The sequence below is a fragment of the Adiantum capillus-veneris genome, chromosome 11 (assembly GCF_014529385.1).
Source record: "Adiantum capillus-veneris isolate H3 chromosome 11, ASM1452938v2, whole genome shotgun sequence".
Lineage (NCBI taxonomy): Eukaryota > Viridiplantae > Streptophyta > Polypodiopsida > Polypodiales > Pteridaceae > Adiantum > Adiantum capillus-veneris.
Genome location: NC_140941.1, coordinates 17,236,030 through 17,243,712, shown reverse-complemented (window position 1 = coordinate 17,243,712; position 7,683 = coordinate 17,236,030). Strand labels below are relative to the sequence as shown.

General features: G+C 40.9%; 1 pseudogene; it reads left to right on the top strand.

Annotated features, from left to right (window-relative positions):
• Window positions 1-7,551: 7,551 nt before the first annotated feature.
• Window positions 7,552-7,683, top strand: part of LOC147446937 (uncharacterized) — a 33,122-nt pseudogene continuing 32,990 nt past the window's right edge.

Genomic DNA, 7,683 nt, shown 5'->3' with positions numbered 1-7,683 from the left:
AACTGTCATGAATGGTTTCTTTAAGATGTGTAGAGCATAGAGAGGTTCTTAAAAGAATACAAGGGACTCTATGGCTTGAAGGCCACAGGCTCCCAATATGGAGCATAGATCGGTTCTTACTAGCATAGAGAGACCAAATAGTGCTTTATACATGGGGCCTTAAGGTGTCAAAACAATGAGGGTTTTTCAAAACAATGAGGGCACCTTGTGGCCTTGGGGCCATAGGATGTCAATTTAGAGCATAGAGCATAGAGAGCTTCTTACTACCATAGAGGGAACCCTTGGCCTTCAAGCCACAGGGTCTCAATATAGAGAAAACAGAGGTTCTACCATAGAGGGGACCCTATGGCCTTCAACCCACAAGGTGTCATCAATATAGAGCAATAGTTTTTTTTACTGTCATATAGAGCACCCTATGGCCCTAGGTCCATAGGTTGCCAAAAAAACCCTCATGAAGGGTCTCTTTAAAACATACAAGGCACCTTGTGCCCTTAGGGTCATAAGATGTGTAGAGCATAGAGAGGTTCTTACTAGCATACATAGAACCCTATGGCCTGAACGCCATAGGGTCTCAATATAGAGCATAGATTGGTTCTTGCTAGCATAGAGAGACCAAATAGTGTTTTATACTTGGGAGCATAATGTGCGAAAAAAATGAGGGTTTTTACAAAACTATGAGGGCACCTTGTGGCCTTGGGGCCATAAGATGTCAATATAGAGCATAGAGCATAGAGAGATTCTTACTATCATAGAGGGAACCCTATGGCCTTCAGGCCATAGGGTGTCAACATAGGGAAAACAGAGGTTCTTACTAGCATAGAGGGGACCCTATGGCCTTCAGCCCACAAGGTCTCCTCAATGGCATATAGAGAATTCTATGGCCCTGGGTCCATGGGTTGCCAAAAAACCCTCATGAAGGGTTTCTTCAAAACATATAGGATGTGTATAACATAGAGAGTTACTTACTAGCATAGGGGGGACCGTATGGCCTTCAGGCCATAGGGTGCCAATATAGAGCATAGATCGGTTCTTACTAACATAGAGAGACCAAATAGTGCTTTATACATGGGGTTACAGGATGTCAATATAGAGCAGAGAGCATAGAGCATAGAGAGCTTCTTACTAGCATACAAGGAAACCTATGGCCTTCAGGCCACAGGGTGTCAACGTAGAGAAAACAGAGGTTCTCACTAGCATAGAGGGGAACCTATGGCCTTCATCCCAAAAAGTCTCCACGATATAGAGCAAATAGTGTTTTTACTAGCATAGAGAGAATCCTATGGCCGTGGGTCCAAGGTTGCCAAAAAACCATCATGAAGGGTTTCTTCAAAACATAGAGGGCACCTTGTGCCCTTGGGGTCATAGTATGTGTAGAGCATAGAGAGGTTCTTACTAACATACAGGGGACCCTATGGCCTGAATATAGAGAATATAGAGAATAGATCGGTTCTTACTAGCACAGAGCGGACCCTATGGTCTTCAGGCCAAAGGGTGCCAATATAGAACAAAGATTAGTTCTTACTAGCATAGAGAGACCAAATAGTGCTTTATACCTAGGGCCATAGGGTACCAAAACAATGAGGGTTGTTCAATGGCATTGAGAGCACCCTATGGCCCTGGGTCCATAGGTTGCCAAAAAACCCTCCTGAAGGGTTTCTTCAAAACATAGAGGGCAACTTGTGACCTTGGGGTCATCGGATGTGTAGAGCATAGAGAGGTTCTTACTAGCATACAGGGGACCCTATGGCCTTCATGCCATAGGTGCCAATATAGAGCATAGATCGGTTCTTACTAGCAAAGATCGGACCCTATGGCCTTCAGGCCAAAGGGTGCCAATATAGAGCATGGAGAGACTCTTACTAGAATATAGGGGACCATATGGCTTTCAAGTCACATGGTTCCAATATAGAGCAAATAGTGTTTTTACTAGCATGAAGAACATCCTGACCTAGGGGGATTGGTTGTCAAAAATCCATCATAGAAGGGTTCCTATGGCCTTCAGCCCACAAGGTCTTCTCAATATAGAGCGAATAGTATTTTTCATTGGCATACAGAGAACCCTTGGGGCCCTTGAGGCCAACCCTATGGCCATCAAGCCTTAGGGAGCTAATATAGAGCATGGTGCTTTATATCGGCATAGAGAGCTATGGCCCTAGGGCCATAGCAAAACAATGAGGTGTTTTTGGAAACAATGAGGGCACCTTGTGGTATTGGGGCCATAGGAAGTCAATATAGATCATAGAGCATAGACGATAGAGCATAGAGCACAAAGAGATTCTTAGTAGCATAGAGGGAACCCTATGACCTTCAGGCCACAGGGTCCCATTATAGAGTAAACAGAGGTTCTTACTAGCATAGAGGGGACCCTATGGACTTCATCCCACAAGGTCTCCTCAATATAGAGAAAATAGTGGTTTTTACTTGCATGGAGAGCACCATATGGCCCTAGGGTCATTGGTTACAAGAAAACCCTCATGAAGTGTTTCTTTAAAACATTGTGGCCACCTTGTGGCCTTGGGGCCATAGGATGCCAATGTAGAGCATAGAGAGGTTCTTACTAGCATGCAGGGGACCCTATGGCCTTCAGGCCACAGACTGCCATATGGTGTTGGTGTAGAGGCTCTAAAGGGGTATTTAGGCCATTCAAGGGATACTTCTTTGAGGGTCCTCTAATGTCATAAGGGAACATGTGATCACACTACCATAGAGTGGCCTAGGTACACTTGTAGAACCATTTTGTTGGCACCCTTTGGACCTAGGACCACATGGTTTAAAATAGAGGTGACTCTATGGCCCTAGGTCCATATGGATGTAATAATATCCATCTTGTCTAAATATATTTCATTCTTTTTACAGAAAATGTCTCAGAAGAGAAAGTCAAAGTCAGTTGATGCAACAGGCTCAACACCAAGTTCTTGGTATCTAGATTTTCACTTACCAAATGGTGGAAGTGATGAGAAAGTCCACTTGTTCTTTCAAGATAAAGAGCAATTGCCCTTCAAGGACTGTGGTATTGTCAAGGAGATAAAGAAAGATTGTTTAGATCTTGAGATGTCTCCATGCCTTGGAGTAAAACTACTCAATGGTGACTCCTACTTGTTGGAGCCTGTGGCCTTTGCTCAAAAATTGGTGAAGGTTGATTATGAAGGAGTGACAATGACAAAAGCAGGGTGGGTGGAGCTTCAAGACGACACTCCAAGTGAGAACTTTATAGACTTAAATATTCAGGGCTTTAAGAAATTCAATCAATATTTAGGTAAATTGAGCAGCACAAAGAAGAATAAGAAGCGAAATAATGAAGACACAGGTACAGCAAATCAATTGAAGACGCTCAAGGAGAGTTAGACTCCCTCACTTGGAGAAAATAGTGGAAATGTGGCCGAAGAAAATCTTTCAGTTATACCCTTACAGACTCAAGAAGCAGGAGATTCTAGTGGACTTGCAACCCTAACTGTTGGAACCCCCTCAGTGGTAGTGGTTGTGGACTCCGCATCCTTAGCTGTGTTGGACTCTATTATACAGCCCAAAGAAAAAGATCTTGATAAAGAAGTTGCCAAAACTTCTAAGAGTGGGCTAGATGGATACGTCGAAATTGACCACTATTTTAAATTTGGTGTACAATTTACCCAATTGATCCCAGTTGAGCAATGCAACCTTGCACCAGAAGTCTATAGATGCAGACCATTGTCAGATGTATATGTGAAATATCTCTTGAAGCAATTTGTAGGGCACTCTAGGCCAGTCTCCAATGCAGCAGACTTGATGCCGTATAACCCAATTACAAAAATGCCTTTACAAACAGTTGAAGTGCATGGAGATAAGCCATCAACATACCACTACTGGATTCTAGCTGGTCAGCATTCCATCATAGCGGCTAGAGCTTTTTTGCGTAACAACAGCACTAAGTATGCTTTGAGAAAAGATTTCTACAAGTTTAGAACTGAAAGGATAGTGGTAGACGCTCCGAAAGAGGTTGCTGTTCGAATTTCCAGAATGGAGAACATGGAGAGAATAACAGCAATGAAACACCAGCCTTATGTGGAGGTCTTGAAGCATGGCCGTAGTCAATGGCTTGCATATTCTAAACCAACAAAACCCAAGGCAGGTGTTCCTGTCGGTCATCCAAGTCGAGCAGGTTGGGATGTAAGTTCCACTTCCCTATGCTTGTTTTTGTTACAAACATGTCTTGAAATAAAGTTAATTTTCTTTTATTTATTTTGAAGGCCTTTGTAAATGTGGCGAACATCGTGTTCAACCATAAATCATTTGCCAACAAAGAAGCACACATGGTCATGTACGATGATGAAATCTATGATCAATGGATACACATCTTGGAGAAGCATCAGACATCAACTTCTCGTGGGTGACAACCAAGCATAACAACCTTTAGATGCCTAGCTGGTTTAGAAGATAATGATGTCAAGCTACTACAACAAGAGCTTGCAGATGAGAAGATTTTCTTAGTGAAGCAACCACGTCAACAAGCGGGCATGATCGACCTCACTGCACGTGCAACGGTCTTAAAGAAGACCAGGGTTTTTGAGCCTCAAATGTTGATGGCATTTAAAGATATAGATCCATTAGCAATAGCAGTTACTTCATGGGATAAATGTAAGTCTCATTATAACATTACATATGAGATTTACAAATCTCTCTTCACGAGTTGTACGCAATGGCTAAATATTCTACTACAAAAAGGAAAGGAGAAAGATCCAATTCATGAGATCACTAGGGGATATGTGCAGTGTATCATTGCACAAAAGAATGGCACTTCTAGTTTGCAATTCATTTTACCATGGACAATCAAGTGTGTTGGAAAGAATTTGGAAGGCATTGAGTTTCTCTACATTGAGAATAGCTCTAAAATTCGTGTCGGTGTTTGCATCATAAACACAACACACAAAAGTCTTACATCTAGTGGTTGGAGTGCTGCCCAATTTGGTAAAGTAATTGATGGAGTATGTGGGGTAGCACATCAACCATCAGAGTTTTTAATTGCCGGCTTAGTCAAGTATCATCATGCTGCTTCCCTACAGAAGGCAATTTCTGAAAAAGCTAAATGGTATGAAATTCACGTTCTACCTTTGAGCTCCTTAATGGGATCAGAGACCATCCAAACATGTGCTCTTTGCGAAGTAGTTTTTGGGGTTTGGGCATTTTTCAGTCAAGGAGAGCAGTACACCAACTACTCTAGTGTTAAAGAGTCATTGTTGGAGCCAATGCATACTCTCTGCATCAATGACGACGAGTATGATGCTGTGACCACGGCGTGCCAAATCCTTTTTTGTACGTCGTGCAATCAAATGCATCTGTCTCAAAGAAGATGATCAAGTGATAGACATATTCTCATTAGGCTATGGAACTAAAGAGGCACTACATCAACAGAGAAAGGTGATATCAGTTGCATGTAGTAGTGATCAAATGACGCAATTGGAATCTCTTTGCCATTCCATAGTGGAAGAATACCTTGATCTTAGAAGGTGGGCAGGTGTGGATAACACAGAGAAAGTCAATGCCAAGGATTCAGAGGAAGAAGAAATTGAATAACCATTGGATGCAAGTGTTGAGGCCATTCTAGAAAGTCTACAGGAAACAGGTTAAGCTAGCCACCCATGATATTACATTACTGATATTTAGATTATTATTGTTGTCATTTTATTTTATTTGTCCCATCTCAAATCTGCCCATGATGTTAAAAACATTGAAGTTTGGCTCGTTATTGTTCTCAATTTATTTTCTTTGAAAAAATGTGAACTTGTGAGTTTGAGTTTTTTCACAATAAATGAATTAGACTTAAGTGTATGATATTATATGGACATGTTTTGGTAAATAGAATTCTACATTTATATATGGTCATAAGATATATATTATGTAATACTTTAAAGTTAATTGATCATATGAGGTTTGGGAAGAATACACTATGACTTGAGGATCGTAGAGTTCTTTGCAGACTTGAGGATCATAGATTTCTTTGTAGACATGACATCCTTTGGCCCTAGGGCCATAGAATCCCCCAAAATAAAATGGGATACCCAACAACCTAATAGATGTAGGGTGATTACACCGAGTCTCTAAAAGGGCACATAAGCATCTGGGTTACTCTATAGCCTTAGGCCCATAGGGTGTCAACATAGAATCCCCCAAAATCATTTGGCTACCCTACAATCTTACGGATATAGGGTGATTACATAGAGTCTTTAAAAGTTCACATAAGCATTTGTGCTAGTCTACAGCCTTAAGGCCATAGGGTGTCAACACAGCTATCCTACAATCTTATGTATATAGAGAGATTACATAAAGTCTCTAAACGGGCACATGAGTGTTTGGGATATTCTAGAAGGAAACATAAGTTATCCAAGAGCATTTGGGATACCCTAAGGCCTTAGGGCCATAGGGTGGTGACATAGAATCTCCACAGGGGCACTTAAATCACCCCATGGATGCAAATCACTTAGCTCTTATGGACACATCTTATAAAACATCACATGACACCCTATGGCCTTTAGACCATAGGTTGGTTATTCTAGGTCACCTAAAGACTCTTTAAGTGTTTCAAGAAAATTTTTCAATGGCCTTATATTTTGTGTCCATATACATTAGGGACATATATTTCTTATCTTGTGATTAAGGTTTAATATTCTATTGAGAATGAAATAAGCTAGAGAAAACTAAAAAGTATTTAGTCCTCAAAATTCCAAAATAAGAGTTTGAACAATTGATGTATGATCATTTTTTGTTGGGTGTAAGTTCTTCTATTGTGAATTGATGGTGTAAGCGTTTGAAATAATTATCTTTGCATTGCAACTAACTAGATTAAACATATATTCGGGGGTTTCTAACTACCGAGCAAAAAAAACCGAGCAAAGAAAAATTCGAGCAATTGGATACAATAGCAATAATGATGAAAGAAACAATTATTCCATGCACATTACTTTCACTACCACAAATCTAACACTCAATCGACAAAAAATGAGATTTTAGAACCATTATGAAAATTGAATACCCGAGACACAAGAAATATCTTCATACTTGAAACATATACAATTCAATTCCATGTGGCATACCTCCTGTCAAAAATACCTCCTATCAAAGTCATGGCACAACTAGAGAATCATCTAGTCCTAGGATATCTAGGCCAAGATTGAAAGAATCTTTTAGTCCTAGCTCATAGAATGGTGATTTATAGCTTCCGAAGCGTGCCAGATCTTTTGTAGCAATAGGTAAACAAGGGCAACCATCATAGGAACAGAGTATAATAGAATCTATTTCTTCTAAATACTGACCTTTGTGGCTACAATCCAATGTCCCTCCAATCTGTCGCAGTACTATTGTCAGTGACTTACGATAAATATTGGACGTCGTCAGCACTATGGGGTATACCATGTTGGAATGAATCAAGTGTGTTGGTTCAAATCCCGACTTGTGTTGAACAAAGTTTCTGCTCATTCATAGCCCACCCTGGTTCGGATCCCGAGCTCTCTTGAACAAAGTTGGTGCTCAATTGTAGCCTTTGTTCAAACAGTTTTGGTGGAACGAAGTCCCCACGGCTACATGGCAGGCTCTCAGGGATCCCACATCCTTGAGGGTCTTATATCAAGCATGAGCCGGATTGCGTGGGCGTGGTTCTATGGACAGGAAGTAGCAAAATGGGCAAAACGTAGCAATTGTAGGTGTGACCATGTG